At 39.0% G+C, this 26,774-nt stretch overlaps 1 protein-coding gene across 1 annotated transcript in view; it reads left to right on the top strand.

Moving 5' to 3' along the window:
• The first annotated feature begins 15,299 nt into the window (after positions 1 to 15,299).
• NAALADL2 (N-acetylated alpha-linked acidic dipeptidase like 2) overlaps positions 15,300 to 26,774 on the top strand; it is a 507,372-nt gene continuing 495,897 nt past the window's right edge. The window contains exon 1 of the mRNA XM_052804208.1: positions 15,300 to 15,355. The gene's annotated coding sequence lies outside the window, so the exon portion shown is untranslated. The remainder of the gene's footprint in view (positions 15,356 to 26,774) is intronic.

Below are 26,774 nucleotides of genomic sequence, written 5' to 3'. Positions count from 1 at the left end.
TGGGCAGGTGGCAGAGGGGCTGCAGCTCTGGGACCATCATCTCCTGCAGCTGCAAAGCAGGTTTGGAGGAAAAGCTTAAAAGAATGAGACACCTGGAATATCCTCAGTTAGGGAAGAAGATTCTTCTGCAGAGCAAAGGGGGGATTTTGACTGTCTTAAGGGGAAGGTAGGAAGCATTTCTGTGGTTATTTTACAGATATTTCTAAATGGATGAGTCTTGGCAGAGGGGGGTGTGTGTGTGTGAACCAAGAAAGTCAAGGGAAGTGCAGCTGAGGAGCCGTACCTACTCACCTTGCTTGTTGTGCAGCAAAGCAATATAATGAGTCCAAAGAAGGAATTCATTATTGGGGAGGGAAGGGTCCTTTTTTTTTTTTTTTAAAGAAAAAGTCATACTTCTTTCTAACAAAGTCCTACACAGTAGGAAGATGCTTAAGTGTTGGCTTTCTTAGGATACTTATGATCTTAATTACTTTATTGATTCAAGGCTTGCGCTATATATATTTTTTGTTCTATCTTTTTTTCACCTCTCATGTTTTTACTACAGTTAGCACTAAAATTTAAGCTATGTGAGATGGAACTGTCCTAGGGCTTTTTGTTTGTTATATGTCACAGGGTCTTTTTTTTAGATGATTTCCATATTGGTAACTACTTAGCTTTTTCTTCTGGCTTTTGTTTTCCGTGAGGAAATAATACCCCTTCTCTCCTTGTGGAAGAAGGGGAGTGACGTGGGTTTTTGGGGTTGGGGTTTTTTTTGTTTTTATATCAGTACATATTTTTTTTAAGTGAGAACAGTTCTCCTTCCTAAAATATCTACCTTTTGGTGAGCAGAGTAAATCATGAAATTATGTATTTATCATTTGTTTTTATTTTTTAAAGGCACACTAGAGAGGAAGGCTACTTAGCAAATCAGGTACAAAACTAAGATCTATGTTTTAAGAGCTGCGGGGGAGTTGGCAGAAAATTGGCTCTCGTGACAAAGCGTTATTCAGTCCATCACACATTTGAAGTCCAATTTTGCCCCTGAGGTGAAGCAAGTGGTATTTTTTTCCCCTTCTATATAACCTTGGAATTTGGAGGATTTTCCTTGTGTGATTACTGTACCACTTGGCAGTGCCTCTGACACATGTAATGATTTGGGATATGCTGAGAATGGCAGGTGCAAAATGTATGGGTTTGCAGATCTAGGCACGTAAGGGTAGTAGGAACGGGACAGGACTGTTATCCAGTCCTGCTTCCCCCACGTAGCTGCTCTTCACAGTGGGAGAATGGGGATTTTATTGTTTTTGTTCTGGACCTCTTTCAGTTTTCATTGTTCTTGATAAAGAATTAATAAAAATCAGTGGTGTTTGAATTAACTTGTCTGTGTGCACAGGACCAGCCCAGAGGCCCTGAGCATTGTGCACGACCTGTTTAATGTATTAGGGAGTCGTCAACACTTCTATATCACCCCAGCATCGCCTGTGCTTTAAGGCTCTGTCTGTGGTTAGGACTGCCTCGTGCTCCCTAGCAGCGATTTGACGGTAGGGTAAATCAGCCATTAAATTAAAAATTGAGAGACTAAGTCAGCTCTAGTTATTTGAATGATTGTATTGCTATAAATCATTAATAAATATATCCCAAGAGGCAGGAATGGGTGCATGGTGGGTCCCCTCCCAGGCAGAGCTTCAGCAAGCAGTATTTTCAGTATCCTGGAAGCAATGTGCACTTTTGGAGGGCATGGAGAGCAAGAGGAAAGGGGGATGCACTGCAACAACACCTCTTCAGCATTTCCCTTCTTTCACGTACAGCTTATTACCTTCAGTGTCACCGTGATGCATGAGAGTGACTGTGAGTGATGTTGATTGTGTGCTGTGGGGAGGATGGAGCCTGAATTCTCCTCTTTGACTTTCCAGCACTTCTTGCTAGTACAGAGTAAGATTATTTTCCTGCCTTTTCCTGTTCCTCTTCAGAGCACTCTAAGAATACTAACAGCGTTCTTGTTCCACTGTGCTTTGCTGAGCACCAGGCTGCAAAATCCAGCTGGCACTTGCACAGAGATTCATATGGAAAACTGTCCTGGCTTCCTCCTCTTAACCCTCTATAAGGCCAGACATTCTATGTTCCAAGGTATAAATGAAAAAAAAAAAAAAGCAAGAATATAATGTAGAAACTGCTGTTGTGTACAGCTCCATAGTTGAGATTGATGTGTTAAGACTGTAGCTTGAAGATAGAGGGCAAATCTTGTGAAAATGTTAGTACTTTGCCCTGTAAAATAGGAGAGAGGAGGAAAAAAAAAAAGGTTGGAGAGAAGGAAAAATAATTTGAACAATATTCTGAGCAAAAGTGCCAGAAGGAAGTCGTACATATTTCGGAGACAGATTGGGCAAAGAACCCTGGCAAAGAAAATCCTTGTAGCAAAGCTGTTAAAATGGCATTGTCTTAGAGCGGTGAAACAACTCTGCTTGCTCGCATTTCTCTGCATGAGTTAACTTGACCCCAAGCCATTGTTTCCTATGGGAGTAGAATAACTTGATAGGCAGTGTGAGGCAAAATTATTTCAAGTCTTTCAGCATTGCTTCCTGTAACCAAAAAAGTAAACACGGACATCAGCATGTAAACAGGATGCTCAGCTGTAAATTAGAGCAAGATGTAGCTTGTTCTACATTCAGCTTTTCCAAAAATAATTCCGCTTTAGTAAATAAGACATTCTGTATGTGTATCCTACTTTAACACATTTCAGATTGCTGTCAACAAACTGTAGGATTTTAGTAGAAGGTGTTTGCTAAATAACAAGTAAGGCAAACTGAATTTACTAAATCAGACCTTCTCTGTTTTTGTTTCTAAACTTTTGTATGGAATATGCCTTTTCTGGTTTTGGATAAATGCTACCAGGGTTTTACTGTTCTATTTGTGAATGTGGCTGTTCTTATAGAGCAGTCTTATGGTTGAGATACTGGGATAAACAGGAGGTGGGTGTTCTAGTTCTAGCGCTGCATTACTGGGGGGTTTTTTGGCTCTTTTTAAAAAATAAAAATACATTTTTGCAAGTAGGGCTGGTTGGTTGGTTTTTTTTGAACCTGATTCTCTCTTTTTTTTTTTTTTTCATTTTGCTGCTGGCAAAAATGTGAGCTTTTTGGTTTCTAGATAAAACTGCTGCAGTTTCTCTTGGAAATCATAATTTGGATATATAGAGCTGCATCTCATAAAATAAACCATAGTTCCCATGGTACACTGCATTGACTGAGTACAGGGAAACTGTGATACATTTGGCTCTATGGGGGACGTGACAGCAGCCTTCCTGTGCCTTTGAGGAGGTTGCCGAGAAGACAGAGCCAGGCTCTTTACAGCAGTGCATGGCAGGAAGCTGAGAGGCAATGGATGTAAACTGGAATTACAGAGGTTTAGGTTGGGGTTAAGGGAAAAGCTTTCTCATCATTAGGCTAGTCAAGCAGACTTTGGCCATAGAGGTTGTGTAGTCTCCATCTGCGGAGACTTTTCAAAACCTGATTGGATAAAGCTCTGAGCAGCTGTGGCAGCCAGACAGCAGTTTTGGATCATTTTTTTTTGTCAAAACCTGGTGCAACTGTATAAACTTCCTTTTGAAGTATGTGGGTATAGTAGCAGGCAAAGCAAGTTATAGCCCAGGAGTCTGGGAGATTTTTTTTTCCCTTGACTTTACAGTGAAGGCGATGTTCTTAACATTAGATATATGGCGGGGATGTAGTAGGTACAGTGCAACATGGTGACTTTCTGACTCCTTAAATATCAGACCCAGTTTACATAAGCTACACTTGAGAGAATTTCCAAAATACTGGTCTCATTAGACTGTCAGAAGGTAAGTCAGATAACATTCTTGACAATGAAGGTTAGGAATAGGACAAATACATCACCTTTATTTTTTTTTTTTTTTCTTATCCGGATACAGCCTATTTTGTAATGCATGCCACAACTGTTGTAGAGGTATGCTCTCTGGTACCAGCAGTGAGTGACATTGCTTGGAGGGTTAAATCAAAGTGTGTAAGGCAAGTGTAAATATAAGGGAAAGAGTTAATGGAAAACGGGCGGTTGCTTGTGGCTTGAACTCTTTCTCCCTCCATGTGTACATACACTGTGTTAATGCTACAGTTATAAACCAGTGTCCTGGTTTCAGCTGGGATAGATTTAATTGAGTGAGCAGCTGCATGGTGCTTAGTTGCTGGCTGGGGTTAAACCACGACAACCAGTCAGCTTACTGTACCTGTTTGCCTCTTGACTACCCTTTAGCTTCAGGGTGAGAAGTGTGAGGAGGCAAAATCGATGGTTATGAAGACTTGTTTCTTTCCTTTTCAGATGTGTGTGTGTATCACTGCTAACCCTACATACCTAAGAGCTCATAAGTGGTCAGTCTCAGCATAGCTATTTACAGTGAGACCAGATGAACAGACTCTTTGATATTGATTTACCTTGGTTGGTATCTTGGTGTAATTTGCACCTTGTCTGCACCAATATGTAGAGATACATCTGAGGAGTGGGTGATTTCCCACTTCTAGAAATGTAAGTGTTGCAAGTGCCCCTGTAGCAGAGATTTTGTGGATTTAAATATCCAGATGGTGATACTTGGCGAAAGTCATATCTTAAAAGGTTTAATTCATGCTGCAATTGTTCATTTTGATGCTGGAGATGACTTTAGAGTAGGAAGTGTTTTAAAATGAAAATGTTTGTCTAAGGACATTTCTCTTTCAAGTCTATGAGTAAAAAGACAAGGGGGACCTAAAGGAGCAGCTACTAGCTGTTAATGGTGGGCTACTGATGTGAGTCTATTTTAAGTGATAGACCATTGAGAACAATGATGATGCTTTCAGCACAGAATATACCCTTTTGAGCAGTCAGGCAGTCTGTAGAATGGCTTTGGCCACATGCCATCTTCATCTTAAGAATCATACTCCAGGCTGCTAAAGAATATTACACTGGTAGCTAAAAACTGGGCACTGTGCATGTCAAATGTCTCGCTCTTTGCTAGGAAATTCTGTTCTCTGCATGCAATGAAAAACACTTATTTTTCTGGGTATATGCTTAATGCAGTTCTGATTTTGCAAAAAAGGGCAAGGAAACCCCCCAAAAGAGTGGTATGAGACTGTCCAGTAACAGGCAAGGACCAGAAAACCCTCTGTTATCATTACCCAGTTTATAAATGTTATGCACTTCTTGGTTTAAGCTTTATATTTTAAGAACATTATTCCTCAGCTGGGTGGGGCTCCGAGCATCTCTGTTTACTAAGTGCTCCAAGATGATATTATGGACCCTTCAGTATGAAAATTAGTATGTAGCTTGCAGCTTAAAATAAAGACAGATTTTTGACATTCCAATTCCTGGTTTAGGGGTGCTCTCATCGCTCTGTAGCTTTTAATTAGAGGGAGAGTCTCCAGTTAGCAGTGTAATGTTGAAGAATAGTGCTGCATTCTTTTTATCAGTAGTTTTTCCTCGCACTATAGAAAAAAATCAAATTGTAGCACCGCAGACAAAGCCAGTGACACTGCGTGTTCTGTCACAGATGTAGGTGGTTAGATGGGGAAGAGGCTAAAGGACAGTATAAAAACTCAATTTGAGTTAATTAGTATAACTATCTGTTTGCAACACTTGGCACTAATGCTCTGTCAGGATATCCCCACAAGAAACTAAGCGGCAATGAAGCTGCTCTGTTATCCATGTCCCAAACTTTGCTGGTTACAGAGTCACAGGAGCTCTGCATAAAAGGCAAGGAAGGTCAAACTGTATGAATATTAATGTGTCATCTGAATTCTAGATACTATGTGAAAAGGAACGAAGATGTCTGGAGGTGGTGTATTGCTCTAAAACATTTAAAGTGCAAAAGAAAACAGGCTCTACTCTGCCATTCTTAAAACATAAGAGGTAAAAAAAGTAAATATAGGATGTATTTTATTTTTTGTATTTTTAAGGGCAACACCAGTACAGTTCTTAGTCTGCTGCACAGTCAGCCTTTTGGCATACCACAAAGACTAATTGCTAAAATCGTAAACATCCACATCTTCCAGTGGGTTGCTTAAAGTTATCGTGCTACATCTTTATAAAAATTAAGAAGTAAAAAAAAAAAAAAAAAAAAAAAAAAATAGCTTCCCCTTCCAAAATTCTCCTCTGATGACATTGTTGTTCTAATAAAGTGATTAGATCTCCTTATCCCAGCTAGGGATGCTGCTAAACGAAGTTGAAATACCCATCTTGCTGGGATTATCCTTCAGGCACAATTTAAATGACCCACCAGCAAATATATCTGCTTTAACTTGACATTTGTTGTCCTTGCCGCTTTCTCCTACTAGTTCTGTAAGAGATTCTAATTTTTCCCTTGGAGTCATGAATAGTGGTTTAAAAAAAAAAAAAATCTATCTGTCTTTATTCTTAGAAATGACATTCTTGTTGATGAGCCCTCTACTTTCTTTCACTTGTGAACCTTAAATTGTATGCTGCTTTGACAGCATTTTTATCTGTGGAAGTATCCAGCTATATCATCACACTTCAAAAAAACTGACCGTTCAGAGCCAAATTGTTGTCTTGCTGCATGCACTGGTGCTCAGTGTGAAAGTGAACCAGACCAATGAAATGCTATTTTATTATATGATGGCATCTTCAGGCCAGTGTTAGTTTGAAAAGGTCTTTTATTCTACTTAAGTTACTACCTTAGCAGTCTGCATGTTACGTTTTGCTTAAAAGGTAATTTAATCACCCTTACTTTTAAAAGCTTTGGCCACAGGGAGTGAAACTGTTAATATACCAAGATAATACCAACTGAAATGAGAATCAATGAAAACACTAAACCACCCCTTCTGCCATCTAATAAGAGGTACTGAAGCAGTGCTACCTCTCACATGGTCTTTTCTGGATCCTTTCTACTTTCCTGTACTTCAGGTCTTTTTCTCATTTTATTCAGGCCAGCATCTCCAGTTACTGCTCAGTACTTATTCTTTTGCCCAGCATTTAACAAAAAAAGCAAGATTTTCCTATAAAATTGGCATGTATTTCTTTTTACCAGTCTCGGCTATGGATTTGTTTATCCTGATTAGAATTAAAGCCTGTGCACTGCCAGAACTAGTGTGAAGAGATCAAGTGGGATTCAGTCATGTGTTTTCATTTAAATTGCAATCACAGAAGTGTGTTTGAAATTAAAAGGTTTAATAACATCATCTTTACAGTGGCCTGCATTAGGACAAGTAAATCAGGTACAAGCTGTGTTTTAAAGAAAACCTAAGCTGTGGACAAACAACCCCCCCCCCCCCCAATTTATCCACTTTAATCTGGGTTGTTTTTTTTATCGGCATGACTTTACTTTTGCTATATGCAACAAATGGGTAGCACTGATAGAAGCAGATAAGATTTTGATGAAATTCTGGTGCCCTATTAGGTTTGCAATTATCTTCTAGTGTTTGTATTGTTTGACTCCCTTTATTATAGTTTGCTTGGGCGCGTATCTTGAAAACAATGATGAAGGGAGAAGATTAACATAGCGTGTATAGCCCCTATTTAAGCGTACACAGTATTGTGTAATAGGGGAGTTTGCACCAAACAAACAGCCAGGCCCTGCCTTATAGTCTGGTGGCACAAACAAAAATACCCAATAAATACAAACACAGAATGGTATGTGGCCATTGCAATTGGTATTAAATAGAAAGAAAATAAATTCTTCTGTTTCTGTGACTTTTTTTTTTTGCAAAGTGCATCAGTTATGATAACTTGTTATTGTTTCTTTGTATAGACTATCTGTTGATACCCTCCCCTTCTAAATGTAGCTCCTGTTTCGATATTCTGAATATTCAGCAGACACCTTCTTATAACTTGCACCTTCTGTCCTTGTTTTAGAAACTCTTGTGGAAATTTTGCTTCCAAGTTATAGTATCTCTGCAGCACTGGTGTTCCATATGGTCACTTTATTCATACAGTTCACTTAATTAGCATCCTCTATAAGGAAGCACTGCACTGGGCATAGGCTCTAGTGACTCTCCTGATGGATCACTGGGCAAAGCCTCCACTTGTTAGGACTTTGATTGGAATGTGGTTTTAATTGCTTCAATAGTTACGAAAAATAATCACAAACTACATTAAGAAAGCAGTGTTAGGAATCTCCTTGAAAACCTTTAAAAAAGTGTAAAGAGGTGTCTAGAAGCTAGTTAGGCTTACATTTGATTAAAAAAGAAAAGAAATTAGACTTCCTCCTATTTATAAGCAACAGTAAAAACATTTGGACAACGTTCTTATTCATCATTTTCTTACTCTTCAGACAGTAAACTTGTTGGGATGAATCCTTTCCACAAAGTAGGCTCTTTTTTGTGTCTTGTCAGAGATAAGGTGATTGTGTGGAAAACCAATGATGATAGGGATCTGTAATTACTTCTGACTGATGAGCATATCTGACATTGTTTCCTGGTATCCACTGATACTTCTAGGAGGTAAGGGCAAAACAAACAATTTCCTCTGCTGGCACAGTATATGTTTTGTGTTCAAGATACTGCTTGCTGTGAGCTTTTGGGCAGGATTGCTTGCTATACCACAGTGTGAAAATATTAGTAAAAACAATGCATGTCTGGGGACCAGCCTGTTAAATGTTTCTATCTTTCAAGTTGGTACAGAACAAGTAAAGAGAAAATGAGTCCTGTGAGACGGAGAGCTCTTTCAGATGTCAGTCCTCCAATTAACTCTGTAAGGGCAAATTAGAGCATCTTTGAGTAAAGGCCATCTATCTTTTCCTCCTAATAGGAGTGGTGGCAATATAATTATTTTGAGTGGTGAAAGAACAAGATTCTCTCTGGGACGAGTTTGTTGTCTTGATGCAGAAGTACTGGGTATGTAAAATCAGAACTGGGCCCTGTAGCAGCTTTAGTTATTTTAAGATAAGCATTTAAAATATACATGAGATTTTAAAGTTTCTAAGAAGTTTTAAAAATGCGAACTGGTCAAAATAAGGCTGAGGCCTTGGAGCTCAAATAACTACAAAGAAGCTTTCAAATCTACAACTAACCCTCAAAACTACCTCTATCTGAATGGCTTAAATGAAATACTGTTCTCTGGAAGGGTAAGAGGATAATATTTAGTTTAACTGCACTTTATTTGGTACTTCACAAAATGATCAGTTGCAGGACAATCATTAAAATCATAGGCTATAAGTTACTGTCCTTTGAAGTAAATTATATGTTGCAAGATATGTGGGTCTTTGTCTTTTATCACACCAAATGGAATATGTCTAAGCCACTGGTGGTTTTTTTTTTTAGGTTGACCCTTATTTTGCAAGGCCTGCTGCTTTTAAAGAAAATGTTTCGATTTAATAAAGAATAAAAACTCTTACATTTGTGTTGGTTTAAAAATTGCTGTTTTAAGTATCTTTTCTTGCTAAGTACTGACTATAATGCAGCTCCTGATGAAATCAACCAATTAAGTAATTAGGGGTTGTCTCCTTCCTCTTCTCCCCACAATCTCCTTCAGCAGTTACCTCTTTTGTTCAAAAACAACTGGAGGTCAGGTTATGTGAAGAAACCCCACGATGAGCTAAATGATCAAGACCCAGAAAAGCCTGGAGCACTAAAATCCGTGGTGTTCCTCCTCCATTTGGAACAAATTACCTATCCCAGCTTCAAACCTCAATGGGGGTGAATATAAATTGTTTTTTATTTAGTCTTAATGTTGTATTCGCCACCCTACCTGTGCTCTGAGTATTTGCTGCAAGTATGAGCTCTGCAGGTTGCCAAATGACCACTTGCAATGCTCTATCTTCTGTTTCTGTTCTAGTTTTACTGTGTTAGCCATCCTAGATTAGAAGCTGAATGCTGTGTTGAACATGAGGTGGAGAAACCTGGAGAGGAGGGAGGGAATTCTGTCTGGAGAATAGCAATGCGTGTATCTCATGGTAAAAAGGCATAAGAGGATCTGAAACTGCCAGGCTTTGGTTAAAAATTGGATAGTTAAAAAAGAGGTTATATTCTATAAGTAAGATTAAGGGAAATTAAATTGGAGGATTAAGGCTCAGGTTCTGCACTCTCATTTTCTGTTTCAATTCACAAACACCTTCTAAAACCCACCACTGAAGTGATCATTCTTTAAATAATTAAAAAAGCAGGAGGCAGGCTTTCTTCTCCATAATCTGTGGTTATAAGCTTTATCATAGGAACAGTTTCTCTTGTGAAACAACTTTGAGTGTTGTGTAGATCTGCTTATTAGAGATGTTGATTGTATTCATTCATCTACACCTCTTTAATGAGTTGGTCTATGAACATCTTGAAATGTACACCCTGAACTGTTTTGATAAATTAAAATTGTCTCTTAGGAACCCCCAAATGTGATCTTATTAAGTCAGTGACAAAACAACTTGCTTCTGGTAATGCATGAAAAATGTCCATAACAGCCTCAAGGACTTCAGAACAACTGATGGTACCTCCCATGTTTCTCAGTGTTTCTAGAATGGCAATGTTTTGATTAACAGTAATGTTACAAAGATTGTTTATTAGAAAATAATTTTTTGGAAGACAGTGTCCTGGGGCCAGTGTGGGCATGGGAGTGATTCTTCAGTAAATCGTCTTGTTCTCTTTTCATATTCTTGTAATCTGAAAGGAGAACGGAGGAGGACATAGTTGAGGGGGGCAGGAGGAGGAGACTGTTTTTGTTTTCACTTATTGATTTGCAATTTTTTTTCATTGGAATATATATATATTTTTGATTTTTTTTTTTTTTTTTTAGTAAAAGCTGTATACTACAGGTATTTCCTTGTACTCATAACTGTTGTCTATCCTGGGCAGCTACCAGAAACCAAAAACTTCCAGAGTGGGTCCTCTGGTCCATAAAAACTACAAGCTTTGAATACTTAAAAAAAGAAAGTTATAAATAAACTATGCACAGACTTTGGGGAATTACATTTTTTGCAACTTAGGATACAGTCTTCCTGAGTAGGAGGGAAAAGGCTGAGAAAGTCCACTGCAGAAATGCATTGATAAGAGATGGTGGAATTCCATTTAATTTCAATATGATAGATTTCGAAGTTAAAAGAAAATGTGATACTTCATAGAAGTAGGGAGTCATTTCCTTTACAGAAAAATCCGGCTCTAGTGTAAGCTTGGACAAAAATCAGAATTGCCTGCTTTTGCTAGTTATTCTACTTTGTAAGGCAAGGCTGAAGGAATAAAAAGAAACTCCAGGCTAACCGCAGAACCACACAACGTCTTTTGTATCACTATGCACTACTTAAACAGTAATTCAACATGAATTGGACATTCTTCCAATTGTGTAAAGCATGTGTGCTCACATGCCTTTTTTAGGAGGTATTTCACTGCTTATGGGATAATGAATAATTAATGGCTTGTCTAAATTTGTTGCATTACTACTTCTTGTTTAGTTATCCTTTTCTAAGTACTTGGAGAAGCCATGTTAGCCTTCTAGGTGTAATTTTGTAATCTTCTTGCTTCCATAATGCTATACAGCTCTATGATCCACTGAGGCCAGGTGGGAGTATAGTACTTCATTGTATAGGGGGTAGAAACATACTGAGCAAAACTGGAGTTATATTAGGGGGTGTGTTGAGGCAGGTATGTTCAATGCTTAGGATGCTTGATACATAAACAGCAGGTCTAGCAAGTTTATACAATCCCTTTAATGTCTTCATTTTTTAGAAGGTATTGCTATTAGCAGACTTTATAGGTAGATAGCACTCATTTTTGTTGGTTTGTAGTGTACTTTTCCAAATTCATTATTTAAAAGGTCATTTTCCAAGGTTGCTAGGTCTAAAATGACCACTCTTGGCAGCAATTCCAACTGTCTGTTCATTTCATTAATTTTCTTGCTGAATCGTGGATTAGTTCTGTAAAATACATATATCCAATTAATTCTTCAGTATAAAAAGCAGAGACTGCTCATAAAAAGGAATTTTAGACCTTCAAACTACATTTGGCAGATGCTTTTAATGGTATTTAATTTCTCGTTTCCCCAGGTGGGGTTTCTGTTATTTAAATGTGTGGTGTCTTTAGCCTATGTAAGGAAACAAGCCTTGACATTCTAGGCATGCCTACAAGTCTTCCTGGTCTCTAGCTTCTTTGATTAAATACCGCGGGAGTGGATGATAAGGGGCAGGACTGTAGGTCCCTTTCAGACCTTTAAAATGACAGTTTGAATGCCCTCCTTCTCCTGCAGTGGAATAAATAGTCCTGCCAACTACAGTGATCCGTGTCCTCCAGCAAGGACTGGAGAACATCACCCTTCATAGTGTCAGTCCATAAACGTATGAACTAGGTAGGATTTTTTTTTATTGTTCGTAGGCTGAAATCGTTTAAAAATAAGGTTTTTATGTTGGTACCTCTAATATGACCCGAAAAGGCAGCGTTTTAACATCACATACTAGCAGAGCCACGAGATGGCACTTTTGCTTCACATAACGACTAAAGCTCAATCACTTAGCAGGCTGGTAAAAAAACAAAAAAGAAACAAACAAACCCAGCTTTAACCTACAGAAGACAAGCAAGCTTATTCTTGTGAGCAGCAATTTAAAGTCAGTAGTTAAAAACATCAAATGGATTCCTTTCAACCTAGCCTTTTTGTGAAGCACAAACTCTCCTTCTTTCTGCCTTATCCAGTATCTCAAGACTGACTTAACATCTTCAAGTGTAACATTCAACTTTTCCATGTTTCCATGAACATTTCCAAATTACCTGAGATACTTTTGATAAGGCAAGATGCACGTAAATACTCAAGTGTTCTATGGATGTACTATTTTTATGCGCTATTTCCTTTCACATAAGTTTTATGGAAGGTTTAAATATATATTTGATTGTCTTGTATGATTTTTTTCTAGTCATGTCATATTAAGTTTTTGCAAATTTGTTATCGGTTGGAGTTTTTTTTTTTTCTTCATAATTTAAATCTATTTCAGTTTTCCCAAATGTTGGAGCATCACGTGCTTTTTTTGTGACTCACTTCTGGAGTGTGTGGTCCTGATTCAGTATTAAAAAAACCAACATCATTTCCTTGCCAGTTGTCTCAAACTTCTCCCTCTGGCTACACCTCTGTACTGTGGAAAGTGAATGTGTGCTTCTCTTGCTGCCAATGAGGCCGATCCCTGGCAAAAATGTTGGGGAAGGGAGGAACTGTTAGAATGGCAGCAGGAAGATAAGGGTTTGGGTAGCAAAGCTAACCTGGTTTTAGCAAAAGGGTAATGAAATTTTAGATTTGAATGACTTTTTGATATTGCTTAGAGTAATTAAGAGGCCTGTCCAGGTATTTTTGACTAAAATGCAGCAGAGGCCCGAGACCTCAAGCAGTCCGCTTTCTGGTTACCTAACATATTTGGTGCCTTGTGTGAAAGCACGTGGAGTCATGGCTGGCACACTGATTTGCTGTTCAAGACGATTTCTATGCTGCAATGTTAGCTCAGACTTGTGCCGAACTCTGGACTATCTAGAAGTGGTTCACAGCAGAAGCAAGGAAAATGCAGAACTGTGGTGGTAGTAAACATGTTTTAAACTTCAGTCTCAGCCTTTCACACGGAATGGGCATGATTGGCTTAAGCTACAGGCACAAAAAACTCAAGTCTGTATTTATGGTGTGACTAACAAAACCAGTATATAGCTATGGCTCTAACCTGTAGGTGGTCTAGAAAAGAGAAGAACGTAGGAAGGAGCAGAGTTGTAACATCTTCTTGCAGGAGAAGAGAAAATTGTGAATGAAAACTGATGAATCATGCTTTGAGTATATGTATTTGTACACCTAAATGCCCGATAGATTTCTGTGTCTTTGGGCAAGAAAAGTATGCCTCCAGTTGCAGTTGTGTTGCTTCTGCTTAATGTTGGAAAAACTGCTTTATTAATGAGGATTGTAGATTAGTTCACCTGCTCTTCAGTGACTGCATTGCTCTGTGCTTTCTGAAATTGCTTTCAGAGCTACAGCAGTCCAACCACACTTTCCCATTAATACTTTATTAGCAGAAGCTACTTCTGTTATAAATGCCTGAAATTTTCTTTTCTGTTTGCTAGTATGTGTACCATATGCATGGAAGACTTTAAAAAGACTTTTGTTTTCTGCCTTCTCTGCAGTAGCTGTTGGGTTAAGATGCTTTTTTTAATAGTAGTTCTTATCATCCAGTAGGGAAAACATTTTAATTGTTCTCACTTTTCTTTTTTTTTTTTCTTTCCCTCCTATGGGGAAGGATATGTCATAAATGTCCTTCTGAGAAATGCTTCTTGACATATTTTCCCTTTTTAAAATTAGCATTTCTATTGCTGATTCTCTTAAACAATACTAACCCTGACTTAAGACAGTGAAATTTAAGAGGCTGTTACTTCTCCTGCCTTTGTTGGAGACAGCTGAGCCCTGTAGCTTGTGTGGTAGCACCCTGGATTACAGGACAAATTGTAGATTTAGGACAGAAGGAACAGTAAAATGCTTCCAAGCAGAACTAAGTCATTAATCTGTATTGAGGAAATTCCTTTTTTATAAGGAGACAGTATTGTAATGGGACTGCATTCAAGATCAAAGTTTAGCTATGGACATTAAGAGGCTTTGTGAAAGCAATATAATTACAGCAGTTCAGACACCTGTGAAACTGTGCACTCTTGCTTTTCAGTCCTGCTGATGATGAGTGTCAGACGTGTGTCCGTAGTGCTCAGATGTTCACTCCCACAGAGCTGTGCTGGGAAAACCTGTGGGTCCTGCCTGGTGCTGGGTGCACTTGACTACTCTCATCTCCTCTCGCAGGTGCTGGGTCTGTGGGTACAGAGTTTGTTACCGCCTAACTTGTACGTGCACAAAATCCTGCGTATCCCAAATTATCACCAAAAAGCCTTAAAACAAGGCTTGACCACCGCTGTGAGGTGGGGAAAATCCTCTCATCCCGCAGGAGCTGCGCCTGCAGGCTCCCCAGCTTGAAACGCCGGTAACTGCCACGCACGTTAACCTGCACAACCTGTTGCCACATCGTGTGAGAAGCTTTCCACAACTTTCTTCTCCCCACGTTCCCCGGGACCAGGGTGTCCCGCTCGCCTCTTCTGCTTCGGCCCCGGCTGACTGGGGAGGGGGGTGGCGGTTAAGGGGGCCTCGGGCAGGCCCGGCCCGGCCGCTCACGGCGGCGGGAGCAGCTCTCCGCGCAGGTAGGGAACCCCCGAGGTGGGCGAGCCGGGCTGCTCCGAAGGCGAAGCGGAGGAAGGGCATGGCGCCCGCAGCCCCCTGCCTGCCCCAGAGCGGGGTGGGGGGGGAAAAGCCCGCTGCCGCCGCCCGCCCGCCCGGAGGGCCGCTTCCCGGGGTGGCCCCTGCTCGGCCGCGGCCGCTGGGGGAGAGCGCGCTCCCCGCTTTACGGCTGCTGAAAACCTCCCTCGGCGAGCGCGGGGCGGCCGTACGGCGCCGGGGCACCCGGGGCGGGCAGGTAACGGCGCGGCGGTGAGGGGAGGAGGCGGGAGGGCGGGCAGCGAGGAGACGGGGCTCGCCGGGCCCCCGGTACCGGCATTTCACCTCTACGCGGAGCGCGGGAGGCCGGTCCGTCCGTCGGCGGGCTGCTGGGGAGCCCGGCTGTCAGCCGGGGCTCGACCTCACGCCAGCGCCGTAGGCAGCGGAGGGGGGGGGGGGTAAACTTTGTCCAAGCGAGGCAGTTTTGTGGGTGTTTTTCTAAAAGTAACTCTAAACTCGGTGTAAAAACCAAAAAAAGTAGCTCCGAGCCAACCCCGGCGGGCTCCGTGGCTGCTTCCGCGCTGCCGCCGTGAGGTGAGCGGGGAACCGCGCGTCCTTCCGCGGGGCACGCGCGGGCGCTAATTGCTCCGGCGCTGCCATCTGCTAATGAAGGGTGGGGATTCAGGAACGGCGTGTCTTCTAAGTCAGCACGATTTTTCTCTCTGCTGGCTGGGCAAGGAGGGTCCCGGGTTGAGTACGTTGCGGTTGGCAATGTAACAGGTAAATCTGCATCGCCAGTGTGTCCTGCGGGGACAGGGCGGCGGCGTTCTCCCGCTCTTTTTTCATTCCCGGTTCTGAGTTAACTCGGAGTGTTTTACTGTTTGCTTTCTGTTCGCCTCGCTACGTTGAGAAATTAGACGCAAGCGTTGACTTGGCTAGATTTAGCAGCTGAGTTCTGTGCTGAATTGTGTGCTAGGTCCTTAAAGCTTTTAAATATTCAAAAAGAAACCCCGAAACGTGGTGGTATGTGGCACCTTGAAAACTTTCATGTTTCAAAGCAATGAACTGGATGAAAACGTGCTTTCCCCTCCCTCGTTTTGTGTACGCTTAGATTATCTGAAACATACATGAGTAATTTCACAGATTTCCCTGTAGGATAACTTTGCAGTCCCGCTGTGTGATCCACAGGGCCTTGGTTTCTCCATCCACGTGGAGCTCCTGGACTTCAGTAGGTTTCTGTACAGTAAATCACCCTTAACTGAGATGCCCTCAAAATTGTAATTAAAACGTAGTCTGTAAAGGCTATGGAGTTGACATTTGCAAACAGTGCTGAGGCATCTTGCTGACTTCAGCCAAAATTCGCAGCGCTGTTGCTGAGTCATCTGGACAGAAATATTCAGGGGAAGAAATAAAGAATTTAGATTTTACCCTAATATGAACAGTCCATTTCATGTTGGCTTATTTATTACTTGGTACATATTTCTTGCATTTACAGGCAAATTTATTTGTTCGGTGGTTAGCACATGGAAAGCATTAGATGACTGAAACTGTAATGATGCCAGAATCCTGTATGTCAGGCAATGCTATATATATTTTTAGAATTTTAATCTAAAGAGCTCTTGTATGAGTCCCCGTGCATCCGTAATGCAGCATTTATCTCCAGTATCGTCAAAAGACTGAAGAGTATCTTCTGAATTTTGGTCTTGGATCACATTCCTAGTAGATGTCTTAACTGTGCGATAATCTACCGTAAAGTTAGTCACCTGAAACAAGCTAAAGAATGATCTTTTGTAGCAGATCTTTTGCAGGTTTTTTTTAGCTGGAATTTTTTAATGAAAAGCTGTAGAGCTATACAGACAACATTTTCTTAAAAAAAGAAAAAAATAATCAGGCAGAAAACCACTTTTCTCCCAAGTTTTGTCAGGTTTTTCTTGTTTTAAGTGTCTATCTAAACTTTGCAATTTTTTTCACATCCTTAAAGTAAAAACAGTTTTACATTGTTGAAGATAGCTGAGACAACATTAACAGGCCAAATTGCTCGATAATGAAGCAATACTTCTGTTTGTGCTAATGGGAGGCTGTTTAGTTTGCTTTGAAGAGTTTGGTCCAGGTTGTTTATTGAAAGCAGAAAAAAGGATTAAGTGGTAAAAATGTCAGAATTGTCCAAGTCGATAAAAAGATGCTCATGGTTCATATGAGTGTCACAAGCTGCAGATTTTTTGTGGTATCAGCTCCTAATAGTCATGCTGAATCATATGACTTCCCGCTCTGTTAATCTTCATAGCTGAAGTCTTAGCTTGTCACTTACTGTGGTACATACCTGCATTATTTTTTCCCCTTCTTAAATAACCTCCAGGTATGAATGCAGACTAGACAAAAATAGACCTTTAAAGTGCTTTTTCTTCCCCTTAATAAACAGATTTATTTCAGAGGAGTAGTTCTTAGTGATGTACATGTAACCCTCCAGGGAATGTGTGCTGTAGGTCTTCATTATGGTTAATTTGTCAAATAGACATCTTCTAAATTCTCAGACTTTTTCACTGGCTCTGGAGCTCCTGCTCTAAATGTACTTTCATTGGCCAAGATAGCATTCCTGCAGTATGGTCTATTTCTTTAGTATAGAATCAGTGCTTAGGCTGTTGTGTGTGGGTGGGTCTGCCCCCCCCCCCCCCCCCCCCCGCCCCATGTGACATCTGCTTTGGTGCTTAAGCATATGTATCTATAAATATACATATATTTATAAATAAGTTTATTAGCAGTATGCAATGTAATGTGAGGAAATCCTGATAGATGATTCTGAATTAGTGATAAAACTTAGAACTGGGATCCTGTAAGTTGCCTTCCTGTGCAGGTAACTCTTTGGTTTGCTGATTTGTAAAACAAGAGTCATAACGCTTTCCTGAAGATGGCTATAATTAACGCAGCAATGAAATACAGGTGTTATCTTGAGCTGTGAGATACAGAACAGATACTGAATGTCTATTTTTGAGGGACAAAGTTGTTTCTTTTTCCTGCCATGTGGAGATAGCGGTGCCATTCTTGGTTTTGCTGGGGTTTGACTTTTGTGGTGTGTTTGATCTATTGGAAGAAGTAGCTTTCTGGGACTATTTTTGCTTGATTCCTTGCCTGATGTGTCTCAGCATAAACTGCAACTGGTGTTGGGAATGTCAGTCATGTTTGTTCTAATACTATACGCCAAAACCTTCTGTTAGGTGGCTGTGTACAAAGGGGACCAACGCTATATTTGTATCTTCTCGACAGGTTGTTGGCAAACCAGCAACCACTGAGTCTGTGTATGGACTGCCAAGAGCGGAACTCTTTTGTGTTGGTGTGAGGAAATGCACTTCTATGGATATAAAATTTTGCACTAGCACTTCCATGGAATGTGCACCACAGTTTAGTTCACAAGACTGCTATGCTGGCTACCAGCTTCTGCAGCAAAACTGCTTTGTTGGTATTTGTATTTTTGTTTGGACCTCCTGTATTATAATTTTTTGAAACTTACATATGTGTTCTTTTGATTGCAAACCAAACTTCTTTGAACTGAAATCTTTTAGGCATGATGTCTCTCCTCCCTCTGTCCACTTATATTTCTCTTGCAAAAGCTTGGGTAAGATTGTTAGAGCAGTAAAGAAAGCACTTGTTTTTGTTCCTGACTGCTGTGGTTGTCTGTCTTTTTTGTGTGTGTGGGTTTTTTTTTTGTGTGGTTTTTTTTTTTAAAGTCAGTGCTGGGTTTAGATTCAGAAGTTTTAGATTTCCAGAGCATGTCAGCATAAAAACTCACATCAACACAGCTATACTATTTAACAGTGAAAAAACCCTGATTCCCTCCACTCCCACCATGCACTTAAATCATGAAGTGAAGTGAGGAAAAGAAACATTTTCCTGTCTCCTGTTTTTCCCTCTTTTTTTTTTTTTTTAATATTTTCATGTTCCTTAACTGCATTGCTAAAGTGGTTGAGAGTTGAAATTTGACGTGGAAATTGCCTCCATTGAGAAGTAACTCGGTGTTCTGACTGAGTTATGATCAGTTGAAAACAATGCACTCTATTCTTGGAGCCTTAGCAACATGTGCATTAAAGCACTTTGTTTCTCCTCAAATATGCACCTACTGGTTCTGTCAGTTGTGTATGCTTGGTTAACATTACTGTGCAGGGAAGTAGGGAAGGTCATCGTTCATTCTACAGTAACTGTATCGTTCCTATAAAGCAAAAATTGAGTACAGTTCTTACAGCACAAGCTAAGTGCAGAAGAGCAGTTATTTTCTATGAGCCATTTACTAGCTGTGGGTTCTGTTGGTCAGCTGGAATCTAGCAGGGAGAAGAATGTTAAGACTTGGATATCTGAAAATGTAGTCAAGAAGTAATCAAATAAAGGTTCATGAACACTTTTAGTTCTGGTTTCTTGTACAAATGTGCTTGCAGTTCTGTGTGAATATCTGAGAACCACAGAATATGTACAGGAGCTGAATAAAAGTGAGAATATGCTATTATTTATTATTGATCCATTACTTGTGTTGAAGATCGATATCCTGACTTTATTGACATTGGTTGTTGACCTCAGTAAACCTTGACTTTTAACTCAGACTGGTTAACTCTAAACTCTCTATAATAGTAAGTGCTGCGTTCCTCCTTTATACAGAGCCAAAGGATCCAGCCATCGTATAGTTCTGCGGTTTCTGCTTGAAAATCAGAAGGAAATGCCACCCAAGCACATGCGTGTAGGGAGGGGGAAATATCTAAGAGTCATCTGGGAGGTTGAATTGGTAGGATCATTGGGTCTGTTCCTTTGTTCTTTCTTCATTGTTGTTTTTGAGCTTCTCATTAACTATTTTTCATGTAAATACAGATTAAATTATGGGAGATCTTGAGGAAAAAGTTCAATATGATCCAATCTATATATGACTAAGCAGAAAATGTACAGCATCTTTGTATTTGACATAATGAGACCACTCCAAGAATCCTCTGTGAAGTTTAGGTGTTCATACTTCAAGGAGGATGTTAAAGTCAAAGAGAATTCAGAGAAGAACCGTAAGAATGAATATGGGTTGAAAATAGCTCCGGAGGGAGAAATTCCAAAAGCTTAATATGTTAAATATTATCAAAGAGAAAGGCAAGGAGGGACTTGATTGCAATGTTTAAGTGTGTGCATTGTGAACAGAAACTCTATGATGAAGCAGAAAATGATGGTATAACAAGATCCATTGGCTAAACTATGAGCCAGATGCATTTGCAATAGAAATAAGAAATGCATCTTCAGCAATGAGGGTAATTTATTGCGGGTTATGGTATAATATTCATCAAAGGAAAATTTTAATTTAAATGTGGTATTTTTCCTTTAAGATGTACCCGAATAAAAATTAATTGAGGGCCTATATCCATTTTCTATAGAAGTCAGAGTAGATGATCACAGTATTCCTTCTGTATCTAAATACATGAATTTACATAAAAAGTAATAAAATATGGTTCTTTAACCCAGGATACTGTTGAAATTAGAACAGAGCTGATGGTTAACTCAAGACTTCCAAACATGTCTAGAATGCTTGGAAACAACTTCTAGAATAAGTTCTGTACTGAAGATTGCTAAGTCATGTTGGCAGCAAAATTCTTCAGCAATGTAAAGATGTCATTACACTCAATTTCTGCATTAGTAGGTCTTGGCCATTGTCTCTAAATACTAGATTAACGTGCCAGTTGCTAAGATTCCTTACAAGTTTCCATGAAATATTGTGGAAGTAAAGATAGTTGAAGTCCAGAGTCTGAAAGAAAGGTGAAATTAAAAAAAAAAACAAAACAAAACACAAAACCAAAAAACACAACACCCCCCCAAACCTGCTGTCATTGAGTAACTTGCATGTAAGAGAGCACTTGGGCTGCTTTAGAAGACAGCTGAGTACAACAGGCTGGTTAACAGAAGAGCCTACTCTGTGTGTGTGTGTGAATTATTGGAGGGTTTGCAAGGAGGGATTTGTAGATCCCGCAGAGATTTCAGGGAAATCTGTGTTATAATGCATTATCTCCTGCAGTGAAGAGCCCGCAGGAATGTTCTGAGGTTTTTAGTATGCTCAGTTTTACATGCCTTTAGCAGGTGATGCTTTCAGGTCTTAGGCTTAGTGGAATTGTAGGCAGCATAAGTAGAAGTAAAAGAATTGTAAATCAGAATAGTGAAACCTCCTTTTGAGACTTAAGTTTGACAGGAAGAGCAGAAATCAAGCTGAAGTGCAAGTCAGATAAGATATGACTGTCTTGTATAAACTCTTCAGCTTTTTGGAGAAGATATCGGGAATCAGCCTTCAATATGATGAGAGGATCATCAAAATAAATGAAGAAGGCCCAAGCAAACCCACATCACTCAGTGAAACCAGTCTTTTTGCTTAAATCCCTGAAGATACTGAAGCAATGACCAGGGAAGTGATTAGAAGAGCCTGGTTTGGTGAACTGACTCATGTATGCAATGAGGACCAGCTGGTTATAACACTGCAGCAAATTAGAGCAGGAAAAGTCTGCATCTGGAAGGATTTTTGAGAGTATGAAGATGATTGTACTTCTTGTCTCAAGTGATAGTGTGCAAGTATCCAGAAAGTTTCATGATATGTGCTGAAGAGAAAGCTAGATATTTGTTGTAGTATTGATCAATGTAAGAGTTGGAGATGTCTGCAGAAGTGGGTTTTTTAGGGCTCAGCCAACAAATTCTATGCCACTTACTATAAGAAACTGTGCAATGAAAAGTACTTAATGGCTTAGGAACTAGTGGGTGATAGATGTATGAAGTACTGTTGGAAGAAAAGAAAGGGAGGATTCCAAATGCGGTAGTTACAGAAACTCCTGCATGAGTGCATGTGCAAGGTAGAGATGTTTGACCATGCATTGTTTTTCTCCTTCCTAATAGCAGAAAGTAATTCATAGATGTGTACATATTTTCCTTCAGGGTTGTTTTTATTTTTTAAATGATTATTTCTTGTCTTAAGTTTATGTTTAGGCATTTTATTTAATGTTCTAAATAGCTCCACACAGGTTTTACCTTTTCTACTTCATATTTACATTCATGTTAGGGATTGCCTAAATTTGTTTCAAGTGTTTTCTTTGTAATGGTGATAAAAATTTAATGTTTATGAAAGAGAAATCTTTTTTTTTTTGTATGCACTGACTTAGGCTTAAGACTATTGTTAATATGTGTGATGTAAGGGGGTATAGGCCAAGTCTGTGGTTTGAAAAGATTAACTTTGGCAAAACCATAATGAGAAGTATCTGTGTGGAGTGATGGGTGAGAAATTCTTAAAAAAAATAATTATTTGCAGAAAACCATGTGTATACTGGCAATTTCCAAGTAGACTTGGGTGTATTTATCTACCCATTATAGTTCTTATTTTACGGATGAATATGCTAAGTGCTATTCAGAATTATTTGGCCATATGTTCCTGTTTTTATGGAACTTCATTTTGCAGGCTCTTTATATAAATAAAATTATTCTCTTCATGATGGCGTGTAGTAAGAGGAAGAGAAAAGAATGTTATTTCAAATGTTATACCTTTTGCAAAAGAGCAGATGGTGTTTGTATGTGGGGCTTCAAGTAAGTTTTACGCTTTGAAGCTACTGCTTTATTCCAGATAGTCTAAGTGGAAATTATTGTTTCTAGCTCTTCCGGAGCATACCAGGTTATATTACACTTGATGTCAGTACGTTTTAAAGTCAGTAAAGACGTGGAGTTACGACGATCCTCTGTAGCTTTATTTCACTGTATTTGTATTATGTGGATTGGTGTCCACATGCAGGTAACGGTTGCTTGCTGAAATTTCTTGTGTGCCATACTTTGGCAAGACGGGACTGAGGTGAGGCTGAATGATCTCAAGATCCTGCATCTTCATTTGTGCCTGTTTACAGATGAGCGTAACACTTGACTCTTGTAGTCCTTATGACTTCCTTCAGTTGCCACAACTTTGCAAAGCTGATAGCGGTCTTTTGGTGACGTTAGCCAACTCCTTCAACACCTTTGGATGCATCCCATATACTGTCACAGTTGGTTCTCTACAGTCAATTTGATGTACTTTGTGAGCTCTAAATTTGATACAACCCCCCCCCAGGAAAAACAGTTGGCAGATGATTAATTTTCCTGTTTATCTTTTAATGTGAAATTTGAAATCCACTGATGAGGGCAATTGTGGAAAACAATGTATTTGGCGGTAAAGTCTCAGATGAATTAATAGGTGGAAACTGCAGGCTGCATTGAAACATTGTATTATTAAACATGCCTTTTTATAAATGTGTTCTGAGAGATTTACATCAATGAATCACAAACATCATGCTGGGTGAGACTAAGGGCAGGGATTTACATTGTATTGCTGTCTAAATTAGTTAGTTGTCTTTCACTATTCCATTGCTTAGTTTGTTGGGTTTTTTTTAATGGCAATATTTGTGCATGTTAAAAAACATACTTTCCTTGTGGTGATTTGCTTCAACTAACTTGGTTTTAGAACTATTTTAGTAGGAACAAATCCATATGAACTCTGGCACAGAAATTATTTCTTGCATGAGTATTTGAAACTGTAATTAGAGGGCAGCGAAGAATATTGAACTGCTGTAGAGACACACCTTATATTTACAACAAATAAAGAATTATGCTGGGGACTTAGAGAATTTTGTAATCTTCCTGCTGATACTGGCTATTGCTGTGGGAACCATTGCAGAGCATCTACGGTATGAAGGAACTACCTCTGAGGAAGAAACTGGAACCTTGGGGGTCACCTGTATATAAAAGTGAAATGTACTGTGCCTCTGGCTAGTATAGTAGACTGCCTGAGGCTGAATTATGGAAGCCTGTTTAAAATATTAGTGGATTTACTCATTTAGAGGTCTCTGGGAATACCTGTGGAAGAAAAGAATTGACAGATCAGACTGCTGTTTCTCTTAACTATTAAAGGAGACAGTTGCAATGCAGTGCCCTCTTCTGTGTTCCGTAAATGGGACTGTAGCAGCAACTCAGACCGTGCATCAAGTTGGGGAAAAGAAAAATAGTTCCAGTTAAAAAGGGAAGATAGTTACGTGGTGTCAGAAATGTGCCTCTGAAATTTTTCTTTTAGTAGTGAGGTGCCGCATTACTGCGTATTTTTACTGTATCAAGTGAGAAATAAAGCCTATACAATATTGTTTACGTAAGTGCTTACACAAGAGAGGCATATGTTGAAATTCTCGGAGAAGCCTGGTCTTGTTTTCAGGCCAAAGTATTGGCCCAGAGCTGATATGTGAGCATATGTTCAACATGCTGAACTACTGGTTATTCAGACTTCTTTCTCAGTCACAGACAAGCATGCAAAAGTATCCAGTTTTCTCCCAGGATAGAATGAGAACAAATGCAAAGATATTTTTAAATCAGATCGAATTCTTGTTTTCCTACCAGTTAATCACATGTATTAGATGCTTGATGAATGTCTGCTATTTGAAAAACAGATACAACACGGGCAAGTATGTCTGGCACAAGCCAGATGGCTTGATTTTTGTCTTCATAGAAATAGTAAAAAAAAAAAAATACATGTAGTGAGCAAAGAGGCTGTGGAGAACACAGTGTTTCCGGGTGGGGGAAAGCATCTCTAGTTCTGATCAATTACCAGACTTTGCAATTTTAATACAGAGCTTTTCTTGATTACTGAGTTGTGGCTTCTTTTTACTTGCTTGATCCACCTACTTGTAACGCTTTGAAAATGAATACTTTGGGACATGCTTTCTCATTTTCATCGTTGGTCAAAAAGTTTTTTTTCTTAGTGTTTTCTAACAGCTGTTTTTCATAAGTGTGTGTGTGGAAAAATACTCATTTCCTATGCAGTCTAACTGGCTTTTCTGCACTGTTAATACTCCACATAACAAAAAATGATTCTGCATAGATACTTCATTCTTGATGTTTTTTCTATGCCAGTACTTAAGTCCAGATTTTAGTTGAGTGAATAATTTAACTTTGAAACTATGAAAGTTTAAATTTACTAAATTTGCATGTGTATTTTACATGGGTTTCAGCTTTTAAACCAGTTCTAAAGAATACTTCAGTTTTTTAGATCAAATAAGGTCTGCTCTGCAGGAAAAGAGAATATATTTCAAGTGATTTTTTTTTTTTTTTAATTAATATGAATGTTCAAAGGTCCACCACTTCAGAAACAGAAATTCCCAGGAGCAAAAATTTTCCTGGGATGTATGTTCAAACATAGGATAGTTCTGTGGCGCAAGTGTGGAGTTTGTTTTGTTTTGTTTTTTTTTGGTAAAGTTATTTTTTCATTGTTGGTTTTTGTTTGTAAAAAGGAACATACTGCTATTTTATTTTGAGTAATGTACAGATGGTTCTTGCACATAAAAATTATCAATGTACCTCTGGGTATAGGGAACTGAAATGAAATACACATTTTCATATATGTAGTGGTTATATACTAAAGTATGTAAGCATACAAGAATTTATTTATGTATGTGCAATCTTGATCATATAGGCTTGTGGCTTCTCAATTTGAAAATAGTTCCAGAAAGGTTGTAGAGAATATTTATAGGAATTTTTCTGAGTTCCTATTCTAAGAGGAATCTGAGATGTGTTAAAGGAAATGTGTGTTTATTAGGAAATACATAGTTAGAACAATTATTGCATTGATATTTCAAATTATGTGAAAGTAACCTGAAATGGTCTCCCTTTTGAAACAGGTGTTAGTGCTTCTCTTACAAACTGTATATATAATGCTAAGATTGAAACATGTTTGTTGTCTAGTTGCTAACAGATCAGGGTTCAATAGAGTTGTCTTTGTGTATTGGTATCTGAGAGCAGATGTATTGACTGTCTTTGGAAGGGTGGGTGGGGTGAGGTGTAAGGGAGCTATTATTCAGTCTTCCTTCCAGTAAAAGACTTGTGTTCCAATACATGAAAGGAGGGAAAAAAGTGGTTGTGAGTATCAAATTATAGTTGAATTATTATAAGTAAAATACTTGCTCTTGATGCTGCTTCTTAATGCAGAATTGGTTTTTGTTTGGCATGTCATTCAAGCATAAATGAGAGATTTGAAAAAACTTAACTCTTGCTGCATTTTTCTCACGATTAAGTATGTTTTTGAAAAATAATACTGATGTATAAGGACTACTTTCTGCTATAATATGTTCTAAGTGGCAAAGCCTTAATTAATTTATTCCTTTTTCTGGCAGATACTTTGTGTGATTCAGTTTTGAAGTCCAATTCGTTCTATGTTTAATAGAAACACTATTTTTTTGGTTGAAAGGAGCTAATTAATGACACTTCCTAGAAAGATGAGATAGAAGTGTTACCAAAAAAAAGAGGGAAAAAATTTTCTTGACCTTTAGTGCGTAATTATTTTTAGTACCAGTTCAAAAGTCTGAAAATCACTGATGTCCTGAGAAGGCATAAAAGTGCCAGTGTAAAAGATATATCAAAGTAATTCAGTTTTTCAGAATTGAAATAAATGTGATTTAAAGGGAAACTGTCAAGATACTTAGATCTTAAAACCACATTACTGGAAATTTGGTTTTTATTCTGTTAGAAGGCTTGCATTTACACTATTGGTTCTAGAATAAATTAACGGAAAGCTGTAGGAAAAACTTAAGAGATTATTATTACAGTGCTCCCTAGAGAATATTAATCCATTTATTGTTTATCTCTTGCTTTGGAGGAATTCCATCTAGAAACATTTATTTTGTTACCTC

This window comes from Harpia harpyja, chromosome 12 (assembly GCF_026419915.1).
Source record: "Harpia harpyja isolate bHarHar1 chromosome 12, bHarHar1 primary haplotype, whole genome shotgun sequence".
In the NCBI taxonomy this organism is placed as follows: domain Eukaryota; kingdom Metazoa; phylum Chordata; class Aves; order Accipitriformes; family Accipitridae; genus Harpia; species Harpia harpyja.
The sequence above is the reverse complement of the archived record's forward strand: the minus strand, read 5'-3'. Positions and strand labels throughout refer to the sequence as shown.